Source organism: Canis aureus, chromosome 22, assembly GCF_053574225.1.
Source record: "Canis aureus isolate CA01 chromosome 22, VMU_Caureus_v.1.0, whole genome shotgun sequence".
Lineage (NCBI taxonomy): Eukaryota > Metazoa > Chordata > Mammalia > Carnivora > Canidae > Canis > Canis aureus.
This window is the reverse complement of record NC_135632.1, coordinates 30,947,969-30,966,014: the sequence shown is the minus strand read 5'-3', so window position 1 is coordinate 30,966,014 and position 18,046 is coordinate 30,947,969. Positions and strand designations below refer to the sequence as shown.

The 18,046-nt window shown below is 36.7% G+C and overlaps 2 protein-coding genes across 9 annotated transcripts in view; one reads left to right on the top strand and one right to left on the bottom strand.

Moving 5' to 3' along the window:
• The window catches only part of ZNF385D (zinc finger protein 385D), an 892,499-nt gene that overhangs the window by 553,924 nt on the left and 320,529 nt on the right, over nt 1-18,046 (top strand). The window lies entirely within an intron of this gene.
• LOC144293979 (uncharacterized) overlaps nt 15,489-18,046 on the bottom strand; it is an 84,324-nt gene continuing 81,766 nt past the window's right edge. For 3 of the 7 annotated variants that reach the window (XR_013361345.1, XR_013361354.1, XR_013361361.1), the window contains one exon: nt 15,491-15,849. The gene's annotated coding sequence lies outside the window, so the exon portion shown is untranslated. Of the gene's footprint in view, nt 15,850-18,046 lie in introns of all 7 variants that reach the window. The other 4 variants (XR_013361341.1, XR_013361340.1, XR_013361343.1 and 1 more) reach the window with 2 other exon arrangements.

Genomic DNA, 18,046 nt, shown 5'->3' with positions numbered 1-18,046 from the left:
TTTTATCAGTGGAGGTAAATAGAAATGATGTACAGCATGCATTTCAGCCAAATGCTAATTACTCAGGGAGAAATGTTTCATTTTCTGTGTGATCCCATGCTCCAAGGAGTAGCCCATGTTTTCACCATGTCTGCATTGTGGCCATTTCACTGGTCATTAGCATCTCTACTTGATAGGTGGGAGAATATTATAGTGTTGTCTGGAATACTATACTCCTGGCAACTCTAAGGTAAGTTGTGATGGAGAAGGAATCCTAATGTCAGAGGTGGGGTGTTTAAAGATTGCTGAGCTCATTCATATTATAAATGACAAAATTGGTCTCCAGGGGAGCTGCAAGTCAATGTCATATAGTCAGGGACAAATCTCTGAATCTTAGAATGGTCTTCTGTTACTTCACTTAACTTTCTTGTCTATAAGACTCTAAGCTGCATATAGCCCGGAGCTGGAGTTTTAGCACCATCTTCTCTAATGACAGAAAATGTTTGTTTCCAAAATTCTGGGCTTATTTGTCATTTTACAGTATGATTTCTGTGTTATCACATACCTGCCAAAATACTTAAAGATGAACACTGCTATATATGGTTGTAAAAGTAAGCTCAAATACCATGCCTAGGAGTAAGACAAACAAAACAAAACAAAAAACATAAAACATTAGTGACTATAAAATGCAATTTGGAAGTCCCTGGATTGAGCCTCTAGTCAGCATTATCCCATAGAAATTTGTGTGATGATGAAATGTTCCTTATTTGTGCTTCCCAGGAGCCATATGTGGCTATCAAGCACTTAAAATATGATTCTTTTAACTGCGGATTTTGTAAATTTTTTACTTTAAATTAATTTAGATAACTACATGTGACTAGTGGCTATCATAGTTGATGGCATGGCTCTATTTTAGAGTCTTCTGGAAAGTTTTGTTGTGGTTTAAATTTTAATTTCTCCAAGAAGAAATAATGATAATTATAAAATGCTTATCCTTAAGACTGCTTTTGCAAGCAACATTCTTTCTAATCATAAAACACTATGAAAATAGAAAAGAAAATAGGGTAAGATAGTGCAAACAATATAAATATAATAGTAAAAACAATTAAAAAAATAAATATAATAGTGTTGAACCAAGATATACCCACCTTCATCTTTTATGATCTTGGACAAATTATTTAATTGCTCTGACATTCAGCTTCCTCATCTGTAGAAATGAGTAAATAATATAAATAAAATTAAAAACAATTTAAGTAAATTATGAAGAATCTGAAGACAAGTGAAGTTCAAATAAATTGTTTAGGGATGAACAGCTTTAAGTGGACAGTGGAACTCAAACTCTTGTCATCTGATTGTCCCCATAGTATTTTCACACACTGGGGGGCTCCACTTTGTGCAAGGCCTGACAAATGGAAAAGAAATACCACTGCCTCTATTTTTGAATCATCTTTTATTCATAGTCATTCTGCATTCCCTGGGGAAATTTAAGCACTTCCTTGGTGATATTGATGATAGATTTACTTAATTTTTCATCTGATTTCTTAAAAACTTTACTCTTCACTAGTAACTGCCATCAACACATGTGTTCATTTTAATTAGAGCTCACAAATAGAGACCTATTTAGCCTTTTCAATTCGAGACAGCGTTGCATTTTATCATGTAAGAAAAGAAATTAAAAATTCATAGAGGACAAGTATTGTGAACAATAGGCATGTGTTATAGAAAAATACTATTCTGTTTACTAAAACTACCACGTCAAACACATTTTAATTTAGTCAAAATTGTATGCAAATAGCTTAACATGGGTAAAAAATGTGCAGTAGTTTTAATTTGCCCTATGACTGTGATGATTTCTCTGCTGAAATAATTTATACCTTTATAAAATCCCTTAACTTTGATTTTTGATGTTTCTTCTAGCAAAGACTCTTTCATTGTCTAAACATGCAATGGAACTCTACAAAACCTGACAATACTCCTACTGAATTTGAAAATACTGAATTTCTCATCCTCAAATGACAGTGCCACGGGTGCTGAGCGTGGTCCCAAAATGAGCAATGATTAATTATTCCCATGGGGACCTGTTAAAGCATTTTCCCCTTCCACCAGTTTGCTTTCCAAGACTCTTGGGATAAATGATTCCATACAAACTTTATCTCATATGGAGATATTTAAAAACTACTTGAATTTGTCCAATTTTAGGAAGCCTAAAAAATGGCAAAGCCTGAGAAAAATGCTTTTGTTTCTCTATGTTCTGTCTGTGAAAGTTATATTTTATTTGAATTGTGACAGGAATGGTATATGTATCTTTTATGTACCAGAACAAACAGCTTTGCCTTGAATTGTTTTCACATCTATTCTATGTAGATTTAAAGAAAAATATATTTTCTTATTGTAAAATTAACCTGAAAACTGAAACATTTTAAAAGGCTATTTTATTATGAAATATTTAGGCTTTATGCTGAGTTCTAGAACTGTAATTCATTTGCACAGTTATTAAAGTATCTTGATTTTATAATTTTGTTTTTTTATTTATTTGAGAGAGAAAAAGCATAAGCAGGGGGAAGAGCAATAGGAGGGGGAGATAAGCAGACTCCCCACTTAGAGGGAAGCCCCACGCAGGGTCTTGATCCCAGGCCCCTGAGATCATGACCTGAACTGAGTCAAGAGTTGGACACTCAACCTACTGAGCCACCCAGGTGCCCCCAAAGCATCTTGATTTTAAATATCAGTAACTATATCTATACTTAGGCAGAACAAAACCTGTGGCTAGACAATTTTTTGAACACTGTTAACAGGTGAAAATATGGGAAGAAAATTAAATGTTAAGAAAAATGGTTATAGTGGACACCCCTGGCCACCCAATCCTAGAAGATCACTTTTACCATTCAAGCACCATTCCGCCACCTTCACATTTGCTTCTAGGGTGCCCCTGTACCTGTAACCCTCTCTGGAGGACTTTAGATTCTTTAGGCTCTTAGAGCTGCTTTGCTCACACACACACACACACACACACACACACACACACACACACAGAAAATTAGAGTGGCAAGGGGTTTTTATCCCACAAGGGAGACCTCAGGAATGACTTGCAGCCAGCCACCTTGCCTTGAGTCAAGACAAACTGACATAATAACACTCCGAAGATCCCTGCAGGATCAAGATTGCCTAAATTCACACTCTTCCCTTTTTCTCCCTTTCCTTGTACTCTTTCCCTGACCCCCTTCCTTGTTTCTCCTGGAAGCACTTTCCAACCAATCATTTGCACATAAATCTTTGAAAACTTTTCTTTGTTTAAGTCTGGTGTTTTTCAAAGCATTTCATAAACTCATGTGAGTAACCTGCTGGCGTGGGCAGGTAAGTAAGCATTTGTATCCTTATATGAGAGGTGTGGCAGCAAAGGCTCAGAGATGATGTGACTTGTTCCGGTTCACACACATGCCAAGATGGAACTGCCAGCACAGTGTTCTGAGGATGTTACTTCCTCTAGAGCAGGAAAATCATCACCTGATTCAACTGGCCTGTGTAGACTTCCTTGCCTGTCAGCCATACACAGATAGTTTAGGTTACACCTGCTACACTTCATATACCAAAATGTATCAACTCAGAAAATAAAATTCCTTTTCTGCATGGTAAGGTGCTGGTACAAGTGTTTTATTTATTTGAAGATATCTGTTACAGAAACGTTTTGATTCTGTGCTTTTGAAGGGACTCAGAGCTCTCTGAATCAGGGTTCTTAGGCAAAGAAAAACAAGTTGTTTGGGACACAATAATGGAAAATCCTTCCCAAAGAAGTGAGTCCATTTCCCTATGGGAACAGTAATTGGATTTTTCAAAGAAATTTCGTCCTCATACTTGAAGCTCAAAGCCTTTCTTGTTCTCTACTCTTCTGAGAAACAATAGTTAACATATGCTAACTCCTTTATAATTATAAACTCCTGGACAATATTGGAACTACAATCTATAGATGCTGATGTGTATCATTTTCATGAGCCATAAATTAGATTTTTATGTGCAATTTCCTTGTCTTTCAGGAAACATATTGATTAGACATTTCTGTAGCCTCTGATTGCCCAGTGTGTGACTTGAGCAATAGCTTTTTAAAAAGCTATCCAGTCTCTTACAAAAGTTAAAGATTATATGCTTTCCTCTTTATGGAGAGAGGTACTATTTCTTAATTTTTTTGTTTTCCTGTTAGTGTTCACTAGCAGACAATAATTCGTTATAGGTGATCCATTTTCTGAATTATCCAAGTTTAAATATCTCTAAGATTATAAGAACAATTTTCTATAGCTCCCAATTTTTTGATGGTGAATGACCTGTTCTCCACCTCCAAGCCACAGCAGTTGCATAGGCAATCCACTGCCATCTCACTCCAGCGTTGCCCTTCTGTTTGATCACTTTGCCACAGTAGCTTCACAATACAAGTGTTCTTTTTTTTTTTTAAGATTTATTTATTTATTCAGTCAGAGAGAGCGAGAGAGAGGCAGAGACACAGGCAGAGGGAGAAGCAGGCTCCATGCAGGAAGCCCGATGTGGGACTCGATCCTGGGTCTCCAGGATCACACCCCGGGCTGCAGGCGGCGCTAAACCGCTGCGCCACCAGGGCTGCCCAATACAAGTGTTCTGATCAGAGAAAGGAAGCAGTGCCTCAGTTAAGTTCCAGCTTTGCTAGCCAGAAGTTCATATTTAAAATAGATTAAAAGGTAAAGAGAGTGAATTGGTAATTAATAATAATAATAATAATAATAATAATAATAATAATAAATTTCTGAACAAAGAAAAGCCTGGAACCATATGGTTTCACTGGTGAATCTTATCAAACATTTAAAAATGAATGAACACCAGTCCTTCTAAAATTCATCAAAAAATCTAGGAGGGGGGAACACTTCCTAACTCATTCTATGAGGCCAGCATTACCCCCAGATAAAGACATCAGAAGAAAGCTATAGGCTGATAATCATTTTTAATATCAATGCAAAAATCCTCAAGCAAATGCTAGCAAACTGAATCCAGCAGCCCGTTAACAGTATTATACACCAGGATCAAGTGGGATTTATTCCAAGAATGCAAGGGTAATTCAACGTATGAAATCAATCAATGTAATACATCACATTAATAGAATGAAAAGAAAAAAATAAAATGCATGGTTATCTCAATTGATGCAGAAAAATCGTTTGACAAAATCCAATACTGTTTCATGATTAAAAACAAAACAAAACACACAAACCAGGAGTAGGTGCCAACTTTCTCAATGTGGTAAAGGGGATTTTTGAAAAACTCACAACTAATAGTTTACACAATGGTGAAAGATCAAGTATAAGACAAAGATGCTAATACTGGAGATGCTAGACAGCAATTCGGCAAGAAAAAGAAATAAATGACTTATGAATTAAAAATAAAGAAGTAAAACTACCTCAATTTGCAGATAGCATGATCTTATTATAGAAAATTCTAGAGTCCTAAAGAATCTCCCAAAAAAGCTTTTAGAGCTAATAAACAAATTTAGCAAAGTTGTAGAATACAAAATCAGTGTACGAAAATCAATTGTATTTCTATGTACTAGTAATGATTGAAGAGTTTGAAAAATGAAGTTAAGAAAGACAATTTTATTTACAATAGCATAAAAATATACTTATCAGTAAATCTAACCAAGGTGGTGTTTAACTTCTGTAGTGAAAACTATAAAACATTGCAGATAAAAGTTTGAGAACACCTAAATAAATGGCGAGAAATCTCATACTCATTTGTTGGAATACTTAATATTCTTAAGATGGTATTAGTACTGAAAGCAATCTACAGATTCAATGTGATCCCTATTAAAATTTCAATGGACATTTTTATATAAATGGACAAGCTGATCCTAAAATTCATATGGGATTGCAGGGCACCTCAAATAGCCAAAGGAGTCTCGAAAAAGTAAAACAAAATTAGATGACTAACACTTCCTAATTTCAAAACTTACTACAAGCCACAGTAATCAAAACAGTTTGATACTGTCTATAGATAGACTTATAGACAATTGGAATAGAATTGAGGGTCTTGAGGGATGCCTTGGTGGCTCAGTGGTTGAGCGTCTGCCTTCAGCTCAGGGCATGATCCCAGAGTCCACATTGGGGTCCCTGTGGAGAGTCTGCTTCTCCCTCTGCCTGTGTCTCTGCCTCTCTCTGTGTGTCCCTCATGAATAAATAAATAAAATCTTAAAAAAAAAAGAATTGAGGGTCTTGAAATAAAATCATAAGTCTGTGTTGATTTTCAACAAAGGTACTGTATCATTCTATGGGAAAAGAATAGTCTCCTCAACAAATATTTCTGGGATAACTGGTTATCTACATGCAAATAATTAATTGTATCCTATCTCACACTATATAGAAAAACTAACTCAGAATGAATCAAAGGTGTAAATATAAGTGCTAAATTCTTAGTAAAAAACATAGGTGTAAATCTTCATGAAATTTGAAAATGAATTCTTAGATAAGGCCCCAAAGGAACAAGGAATAAAAAAAAAATAGATGATTTGTATAAAATTCTCTTTCAAAATTAAAAATATGTTGGCATCAAAGGACACTATCAAGAAGGTGGCAAGTTTCATTAGAAACGACAAATACCCACCATTTGCTTTGACGTGGATGGAACTGGAGGGTATTATGCTGGGTGAACTAAGTCCATCAGAGAAGGACAAACATTATATGGCCTCATTCATTTGGGGAATATAAAAAATAGTGAAAGGCAATAAAGGGAAAAGGAGAAAAAATGAGTGGGAAATATCAGAAAGGGAGACAGAACATGAGAGACTCCTAACTCTGGGAAACGAACTAGGGGTGGTGGAAGGGGAGGTGGGTGGGGGTGGGAGTGACGGGTTGATGGGCACTGACGGGGGCACTTGATGGGATGAGCACTGGGTGTTATTCTATATGTTGGCAAATTGAACACCAATAAAAAATAAATTTATATAAAAAAAAGAAGGTGGCAAATTTACCTACAGAATGGGAGAAAGTTATCTGAAAATCACATAGCTCATAAGGATCTAATAACCTGGATATATAAGGAGCTCTCACAACTCAATAACAAAAAGGTAAACAACCCAATTGAAAAATGCCCAGTGGACTTATTTTTTAGATATTTTTCTAAAGGAGACATAAAAATGGCCAAAAGCACGCAAAAATATGCCAGCGTTGTTAGTTGTTACGGAAATGCAGATCAGAATCACAGTGAGATTTCACTTTAAACCCACTGGAGGGCAGCCCCCGTGGTGCAGCGGTATAGCACCGCCTGCAGCCCGGGGTGTGATCCTGGAGGCCCTGGATCCAGTCCCACTTCGGGCTCCCTGCATGGAGCCTGCTTCTCCCTATGCCTGTGTCTCTGCCTCTCTCTCTCTCAATAAATAAATAAATAAACAAATAAATAAATAAATCTTAAAAAATAAAAACTTTAAAAAAATAAACCCACTGGAATGTCTATAATTACAACAACAACACCTGAAATACCAAGTGATGCTGAGTATGTAGAGAAATTAGAACATTCATATATTGCTGGGAGAAATCTAAAATGATGAAGCCACTGTGGACAATAGTTTACTAATTTGTATGCTCTACAAATTCCATGCCTAGGTATATACTCAAAAGAACTGATAATAGATGTTTTAAGTATTTGTACAGGAATGTTCACTGTAGCACTATTCCCAATCACCAAAAAGTGCAAACAACCCAAATGTCCATCAAATGTTAGAAGCCAGGCACAAAAGTTCACATACTGTGTGATTCCATTTATATAAAATATCCAGAATGACTAAATCCACAGAGACAGAAAGCAAATTAGTGGTTTCCAGAGCCCAAAGGGAGAGGTATTGGGTAGTGACTACTTATGGGTATTGGAGTTTCCCTTTGGCGTGATAACAATATTTTAGAACTAGATAGAGGTGATCATTGCACAACATTATGAATGTATGGAGTTCCACTGAATTGTACACTTTAAAATGGTTGATTTATGTTCTGTAAATATTACTTTAATAAAAAAAGTGGTGTATCGCACAGAATTCAAAAATAGCCCTCAAGATTCCTACCTCCTTGGGCATACTATGTACAATCCCCTCGCCTGAAGTGGTAGCAGAACCTTTGAATATGATGAAATGCCACACCCTTCGTTAGGTTACATTATGTGGCAAAGGTGAGGAATTTTAGAGATGGAACTTAAGTCTAACTGGCTGATTTTGAGTTAGAAAGGAGATCACCCTGGGTGGGCCTGACCTAATTAGGTGAGTCATTCAAAAAGACTAGTTGCTGAAGCAGATCCTCTCCTATGCACCTGGAAGAAGTATACTACCCTATTTTAAGAGGAGGGAACCGTGTGCTAATGACCTGAGGATGGCCTGAAGAGCTGAGAGTGGTCCCTCATCTAACACCAGCAAGAAAATAAGGACCTCAGTTTTACAGACGTAAGGAAATGAATTCTGGCAACCACCTGTGGACTTGGAAGAGAATCCTAAGCCTCAGAGCAGATAGCAGGCCCAGGCAATGTCTTGATTTCAGCCCAGTGAAGCCATGAGCAGAGGAACCCGCTAGGCTGTGCCTGGAGCCTGTCCATGTAACTGTGAGATAATGAATTTGTGTTGTTTCAAGCTGCTTAGTTTGCAGTAATTTGTCACACAGCAATAGAAAACTAAGATGGATAGAGAGATTTCACTGCAGTGAAGTTCTCTAATATACTCTGTGTGTAAAAAGCTCCAAAGGACTAGGAAAATCTACCAGAACTTGATTAAAACGTACACACACACACACACACACACACACACACACAGCAAACCACAACTGGTCACAGTATTTACATCCAGATGCCAAGTAAGAAAAGGAACTGCATGACACCTGGGCTTTGCTACTGCTGTTACTGCCCTAAATCTATTTATATGTGACCCCTAGACCTTTCAAACGTCTTAAATATTTTTGCTAGTCTTTGTAGTTACCTGCCTTTTGCATTCCAGGGCTTAAGTATTAATATTTATATTCTTTTGGGGAAAAAGAGTATTTTCTATTTACCATTGAGGATGGAGAATGGCTTTCTCTTGCATGCTGCTTGATAGTTGTCTCTTCACCATATTTGAAAGCTCATCATTTGAGTAAGTGGAAGATGGGGAAAGTTTTCTGTGTTGTTGTTGTTTTAAATTTGTTTGCCAAATAGCCAGAGTTAGAATTTTTTCTTACATATTCACTGTCAAGCACCTGTAGACACCTTGTTCCCAGCTTTCTTTCCCCCGCAACAGGAGACATCCTGACCTTCCTCTTCCATGGAAATAACACAATTATTTCAGTTTATCTTTCCTGTTTCAGGATCCAAAAGAAAAATTTTCCCCTAATTTCTTTCAGCTTATTTTTTTCCCCCTGGGTGACACCAAGACAGGATTATCCCACTCACTGTCAATTATTTTCAGACCATGCTTTCCTTGTGCACACAGCTACCACTCCACCAAAGTGGAACAGACGCTAATGGCCATGTGCTCCACCCTCAGCCAAGTGTCTGGCAGTGGCCACTAATAAAACCATCTGTTACTGGGGTGAGTCCATAGCCTGCCACTGCTGTAATTTGGGGAGGCACAGACTTTCCAGGCTCCTCTGTTATTAGAGGGCCAATGGGGCCCCTGGGGCCTACAGCAACTGTGTACATAATTACATGAAAGACTTTGATGGCTTTTCCATTCACACTGTGTGCTCTTAGAGCAGGCTAATACTGTTGTTAGATAACGAAACCTGAAGGGTGAGCTGAGGACAATCAGGGCTGGAACACTTAAACTTAAGCATTAGATTCTTTGGTTTTTTTTTTTTTTCACACTTCTTCCTCTTAAGTTAGGATCATAAATAAATTGTTGGATACAATAATTAACACAGGATGGATGCTGACCAAGAGAGTATGAACTAACAAACTGAGCCTTAGTAAAAAACACAAGAAGAAGGAATGAATATGTCATGGCCACTCATGATTTGTCACAACTTCATAGTCGTTATTTCACTTAATTATCATAACATTATGTGAGATGTGACAATAATTCATTGACTGCAGAGGAAATTCAGAAAGGTTCATTATGATAGATAAGATGACACAGTAATGGTAAGTGGAAGAACTGGGTTCAAATCCAGGCTTCTATGATGCCGAACTCTGCCCTTCTAGGACATTCCAGAATGAGCAGCAGTAGCAGGTTCAAAGGTATCATTTTTTTTAAATGTTATCATTAAATTTGGGTTCTTTTCCCTTCCATTCTTATCCACCATGCTCAGGGGTGGAGAAAGAAAAGATAAGGAAATGCGTTAACCCAGTTTCTAAGGTCTGTATAATTGTACCCCTGTATGTATGTTCTTCCACTCTGAATCCCTGTTGTTCCCTCAACAGGGAACAGGTGGTCTAAGCTAGATAACTGAGACGTTGTCTTTCCCTTACGCGCTAGCTGAAAGCTCTTGAATGGACTCTGTTTTCTGTCCCTGAGTGGTATAGTCTGGCATCTCTAGCTCTCAAGAGGAGAGAAGCCTCAGGGATATCTAGTGGCCTTAATAGAGCAGGAGTTCCCAGTGGTCTAAACTGCACTCCCTTCTCCTCCCAGTTTTAGCAAAACTTTCCATTTCTTCTCATTTATTTCTCATCCCCACACTCCTGCATCCCTGACCTGGCCAATTGCTCCTGGTGGCAGAGAATGGGAAGGTGGAGAGGGGACCTTCCTCTGTAGGCCAAGGAAACATTACTTCCCATAGATACTCTTGCTATTGTTTTTCTTGGTTATATTATCAGCAGTAGTTTCTGTTGTGTTGTATGTGTGTGCTTTTAAAAATATCCCCAGTTATTCTTTGTTTCTCTGTCTACTTCTTCCATGTATGTCCTTGAACTTGTTTTCTAAGACTAACTGCTCAGTGGTAGGGAGAGTAGCCGATACAGTCTGTATAATTTTCAGAACTGGTTTTATTTCATCCCAATGAGATGTTACAGAGGAATAGATATGACATTTCCCATATTTTGTAGGTTAGAAGATCTAGAAATCCACGACTTGCCCTGACAGTGTTTCCATGACCTCATAATAATAGATGTAAACTCTTTTTTGGGTTCCAGAAACCTAAGTCAAGGAGTTTTGAAGCTTCCTACAGCACGTGTGTTTATGTAATGATATGTCTGTCTTTCACTAGGCAGTAAGCACTGTGGACACAAAGTTATTTTGAAAACATTTCTAAAACCAAGTATCTGTTGTCCTCCCATCACCTTGCAACTTGACTTGTGCAAAACCTTAGCATGTGCTGTGATTTCTGTAGGCCTCAGTTTCCTTATCTGGAGAAGATGAGCCTTATGAAGTGATTTATACTATGTGAAGAGATTTTTCTATGGCATGTTCCTCAAGCTTTAGGAGGTGCACAAATCACCTGGTGATCTTTTAAAATGTAGATTCTGATTAATTCAAAGAAGTCTGTAGAGGGACCTAGGAATTTGTACTTCTAACAAACTTCCTGGTAATATCTACCCTTTGGGCTGGAGGATCACACTTTGAATACAAAGTAACTAAGGTTCTTCTGTACCTCCTGTGAAATGGGTTGTCAAAACTCCTTACTGCTCCAATGGAAAGAGCTGTATGGTTTACAAAATCCTCTCTTACACATTACCTCATTTCATTCCTATTGCAGGCTGTTGAGTAGACAGGACATATATTAATTTCACTGTTTAATAAATCAGGAATGAAAAGCATGCAGCACTTTAGTGGCCTGTCATGTCTGGTTAGTAGCAGAGACAATGCATCAACTAGTTCTGGCTTCTCATGGGGTATTCTTTGTGCTAGGTCACATTGGTATTCAGTCCTATATAGAAATCTTGACCTTTATAGAGAGACTATCGTACAAATTATCTTGTTGAGAAACTACAGTGGCTATCTGTTGTAAGGTCTTAGGCTAATGTGAACCAACCCCCACCCAGGAAAGAAAAATGAAAATAAAATCTTGTTTGAATTATGCAAGATCGTTTTTCTGGGGAGGGTCCATAACTTTAGCCCTATTCTCAAAAAGGCCAGTGACCAACCAAAAAGTCAGAGATTAATTAAAATGTACAAAACAAGGAAAATTTAGAGCATTTTTTAGAAAAAATGATGGAAACAAGCTTTTGGTGTCAAATAGCTGCATATTCCTCGTCTTTTAATCTTTTTAAGGAACCTGGGTATTTGGTTTTGCCCAACTGGAGGGAGTGGGAAGTCTGCTGGGGACCCTATCTTTGGCTATATGTATAGTTCTGCATTCCTCACCTGAACACCTGTACGCCTCTCAGGTCCCCTACCTCACAGAATGTCCTTAGCAGTTCTGAGATTTTCTAGACCAGAAAATATTTCTGTGAAGGGCCAGTTAGTGAATATTTTAGGCCAGATGGTGTCTAGTGCAAGTCCTCAATCGTACTCATTGTGGCCTGAAAGCAGTCATAGATAATAAGCAAACACATAGGTGTGGCTGTGTTCCGATAATATGTTATCTACAATAACAGTGGCTGGCCAGACTTGACTGGAGGACTTAAATATACCAACCCCTTCCCTAGAGGAACATTCATTTACCTAGAGGCAGCGAGTGGTTGCCATGACTTTATAAACCCCCATGTCTTTTAATGGATGGTGCAAAGTGCTCTAGAGACAGAAAAAATCACATCTTAGTCATCAAGTATTAAAGTCAGGAGAGACATCACTTCATTTTACAGATATGAAAATACAAGGCCTAGAGAAGCTAATTGCTTGAAACAATACAGTTTACAGTTGAAAGAACTTAGAATTTTGAGTCCCTGTCTTTTGATGGTCAAACATCTTTGGCAGAAAAGGACAAAGAGAATATGAAAATGATGAAGGTCATTTAAATTAAAAAATTAATACATGAACTTTCACAACTTTGCTTTAGTTTTCATTCTGATGCATAATGTTAGAAATTATTAAATAATGACAACCATTAGGGTTGCTAATGTTTTGTAAAATATTCCTTGCAGGGACTGTAAGCACTGGCAGAGTTCCAGGTTTTTGTCCTCAAAGCAGGATGGGAAGTTGAAGGAGCCAGATTTCTGCTTTGGGGAAGGGAGTTTCTCTTAAAACTTTCAGCTGAAAACCTTAAATTTAAGTGGCCAATGATCTGTAAGAATATCCTTCTGCAATACCTCCCACGTTTGTCAGTTTCTCTTGGGTAAATGTTTGCCATTCTCTCCTGTCTACCTCATATACCACTGCACACTTCATGTCTGTTTCTCAGTTTGAGCCACTGAAGGAATGTTTGTATATTGTTAAAAATGAAATCAAAACAACTTGCTGAGCTGGAAGCAAAGCAATTGCTCGACCTAGTCATGTTGCAGAAAAGACAATAATAATAATAATAATAATAATAAAAACCCAACACACTTCTGTTCCTTTTACATGCCTCAGAGAAGGACAGAAAACATGCAATAAAGCTGATAAATTCCACATTGACCTTTATAAAGGCATTTACTTTCCAGGAAAAGTACTTGTGATTTTTAGAAACGTAACCTGTGGTAAATTGAGAATGAAGTTACTTGTTATTCTGCAATGGTGCTATGCCTGCTTGGCTGAAGCGCCACTGGTTCTGTGAGGATCTTCATATTAGCTTATAGTGTTTTGTTTTGTTTTCCTAACCCTTGTTTTAACATATCTGGCAACTTAGGAAACAGAAAAAATAAGTAGGCCTAAAGGACAAGTTAAAAAATGATCCCCACACCCTCACCCATCGAAGCTATCCAAAGTTCACATTCTGTAATTTACAATCTTTACAAAAGAAAAAAATTAATTTTGATAATGGGGAACTCCTTAAGAAAATCTGAGCAGATGCCTAATTCACATATTGGAGAGAGAAAAGTCAAGCATAAAAAAGACCTAGTCTGCCAAGGTTTAAATAGCAACTCGTGCCTCTACAGCAACAATTTTCCTTGAGAAAATCTACCATATGCTTTGTATGAAGTCCATCTGCAAATGTAATACCCAGATGCTCGCTCTTCCTTTCCAGAAAAGCTACATTCTGACTACACATCTTCTTTGCTCTAGAGAATTGATAAAGGAATAGCATTTCCTCCTCTTTCTTGTTTTTATCTTTTTAATATTTTTTTCATTTTTAAAGTAAAAAATACTGTAGAAAATCTGTAAACCTCAAAAAACTTCAAAAAAAGAAACTATAATCACTCCAAATCTTATAACCAAGAGATAACTGTGTTTGTTTTATATATGATCATAATTCCTTTTCCCTGTTGTAACTTGGTTGATCTTTCTATTCTTCAAAATTGTTTATTTTAATGGTAGCATGGTAAGAATTGGCATTTTATTTATCTTCATTAACCACATTCTTACTGAAAATAAACCATATATAAATAAGGTTAAAAAATCAGAGTATTAAGGAGTTCTGAATGAAATATTAATCTTCCCCTGTGATTTCTTCCTGAGAGGCCAATAGAGTTAGCAGTATATTATGTGTCCTCCTTAAATCAGTCTGTGTATACACAGGCATAAATACTGGGTGTGTATATCTGTTTGTGTATTTGTGTGTGTATGTGTATGTGCATGCAAAAGGAATCAGAATACATGTTCTTCTCTACATCTTAATACTTTTACTCAATCTTTACTGGAGATCTTTTTCATATAGATCTATCACAGCCTAGTAACAACTTCAAAATGTTGCATTTTAAGATATGACTGTACCTAATCAATTTCCTGTGGAAGATTTGAGTCCCTTTAACTTATCCTCATGCCATAATCTAACAACATTGACAAATTAAAAGAAGCCAAGAAGTCATATACATGAAAGTCATAAAATATTCATTAATTATGTCCAAAAATCAGTTACAGTGTATGTGATAAATGCCATGAAAATGCAATAATCCTGCTAAATACTTTAAGCATTTTGGATCTTTGTTTAGTATTTAATTTATTTTTGTTTGTTTAGTATTTAATTTAATTACCTGTTTTGAAAAAAAAATTACCTGTTTTGCCTTTTTTTTTTTAAGCATGCAAATCCAGAATTTTCTAAAGATAGGCAAATAAGGTTTCTTTCTCACCATGTAAATCTATGATGTCTACCTTTATTTTTCAGGGAGATTTATTTGCAATAATGCAGTTAAAAGGCATTTTAAAAATTAATTTATATAGCTAACAAATGAAGAAATGCCTATAGTATGAAAGTCAAGCAGTGCTTTAAGATTTTGAGCAAAACAAGACCAACAGTCTACTGTAATTCTCTCCATTCCCACATCCTGCTCACCAGAATCTACCACTTTCAATTCTTCTACATAATTCTTCTAGATTTTACTTTTCCCCCTACTAATATCAATAGTTTATTACTCTTGGTTGATTTATAATTTTAGACAGTATGTCTTGAATTCCTAAATTGGAATGTGTGTGGCACACACACCCTCCCCATACTCTAAAGATAAGTATATTATGGGTTTAATTAAATCAGTATTTTGTGTTTTCTTTATTATGCCTGTGTATATACTGTTCATGGTGAAGCCAAGTAATGCGCTATAATTATTTTTACTTTATTGTACAGTTTATTTTTGTTTTTCTAGGAGTTAAACATTGTTTTAATTTTTTCACTTGCTCAAGGCATTAGGGATACTTATTTTTCCATACCTTCAATAACACATGGAATAGTCTGTCAGATACTGTATCTGATCCATTCTTCTTTTATTTCTTTTTCTTGATACCCTCAGACTTCCTGCCCTAATTTAGACCAGCAGTGCTCTAGGCCCCCTCTGTGGCTTTTTGGTCAAAACATCCCAACAGCCGTCACCCTGGAAATTTCCAAACTTCTAGCAGGTGCATTGCATCACTGATTCCTGTTTCCTGGATTCCGTGTTCCCTCTAGTGTGATTACGCCTTAGAAGTGGCTCCTATAGTGGAAAGAGTAGAGAAGGGTTATTCATTGGAAAACTTAGTGTCTCAAAAATATTTTTATTCTAGCCTCATGCTTACATGCTATGATCTCATGAGATCTTATTTCTTCTTTTTAACTCATTTTATTTAGTCCTTATGTATCTTGACACATGTCCTTCCATGTAGGCGATTTTTTTTTTCTAATTTGCTGTCCTTAATTGTATTTGTGGATCTCTCATTAGGTAAATATCACCTTGTATAGATCAGTTCTCCAATTTTGTTATCATTCCTCTCTCTCTTCCAGCTAATTGTGTTTTTATTTCTACTCTTTGGAAGATATCCTTAACTTTACCTTCTAATGCTTCTGTTGAATATTTGATTATTCCTATCATGATTTTAATTTCCTAGAGCTCTTCTTATCTGATTGCTCCTTTTTATGGAATCCTCCTTTTTTATGGGTACAATATTAACTCCTACTTCTCTGAGGTTATTATGTATTGTTCTTTTAAAAAGAGATATCTCTTCTGCCACTGGGATTGTCTCTCTTTGAATTTTATCCTTAGTTATCTTGGTCTCTGCTTTTCATGGTGGAGGCTTTCTCTAAATATATGATCTTTCTGTTCATTCATATTTAAAAATGAGATGCTAAAAAGTTGATGGCAGAGTTTGTGGGCCAGTAACCTTCCCTGTAGGGTGACTGGCTGGCTTTTTCTTGGCAGCTTCCAAAATGTCAGCATCTGAATGACATTTTTCTGGGATCTGTTTCTCTGATGAAGGAGCTTCTAATGTCCTGCAGGACAGAATGTGTGTGGTCGGCAGTGTGCTGGATATTAGTGTTGGGGGAGATAAGGAAGTGGTATCTATTCCCATTTACTTTTCATTTTCACTAAATACTTCCCTTTTTATTTTAGTTTCTCGCTACCTCCCTTCCCTTTGCCTTGTGTCTCCTATTCAATGAGTCTTTGAAGTCTCCTTTCTTCGACAAATGTTGAGGAGGAATGCTGTCTGACGGGCACCCACACCTGTGGATGTACTTTACTCCTTCAATTTCTGAGCCTTTCCAGGGTTCTGGAAGTGCAACAAGCTGATCTCTCATCAATATCTTCTCTGGATACTTAGTTTCACCTTCCACTACTTTGCTAGAGCATACATTTTTCCTCCACTTTCTATCTTCCAAAATGAGTTGATATCACTTATATATTGTCGTTTCCTCTTTTATTTCTTTGCCTTTATAGATTAATACTTTTCTCATGCCTTGCAGTCATTTAAGTGTATGTGATTTCAGGCAAGAAGAAGATAAACACATATGTCAATCCACTATGTTTTATTATTAGGTTTAAATAAATGTAAATTTTTCTTTTTCTTCTCTTCTTCTTTTATTTTTGGTAGCATAATTCCTAAAATAGCATAATGAACTACTCCATATGGGCTTAGGAAAATATATTTGGAGATTTAGCTTGGGAATTTGTTTCTGGTTTAAAAGATAAGGTTCATTTATACAAAAAATAATTTCATTTCATTCATTAGCATATGTCCACAGACATGGCAAAGCTTAATGCTAAAAAAATTACTTAGCTGTAACTTGGTTTTACGAGTTACCAAATAGAAAAGTATAAATGGCCTTATTATTCTGTCAGTACTGATGCTGTGCCGTTTCAGATCATAGTTTTTGCGCAATGGGAGGTATTTGAAAGTTGTTTTTCTCACCAATGGCCCTGCATAGATTGATTCAGAGATAATGTACTGGTGAAGACAGCATATGTGGTTTCAGGGCAGTGGGAATGAGAACAAAATTTCTGATTAAAGCCTTTTGAATAATTCTTGCTGGAGGCTCTATATCCCATTTGCTGTGAATTGTATATGTTCAAAATCTGAAATATGCCAAAGCAAACAATGAAGATTAAAAAAACCCTGACAAAAAAAGTAAAAAAAAAAAAAATAAAAATAAATAAATAAAATAAATAAATAAAAATAACCCTGACTTCCCTAGAGAAGTACAGTACTCCCAAACAGTCCTTGGCTTTCTTAGACTGCGACTGTCAAAAACATTCCTGGCCAGGCCATTAAGTGGCACACCAGGCTTGAAACACAGTGCTCTGTCCTTCCTAGCACAGTCAGTAGGGCCACGCTTAGCATTCGAGGCAGCTTATTAAGTGCTCCATCAAGAATTCTGGAAAAGGAAAGTCAGAAAAGAGTGGAGTTCAAGTCCCATTT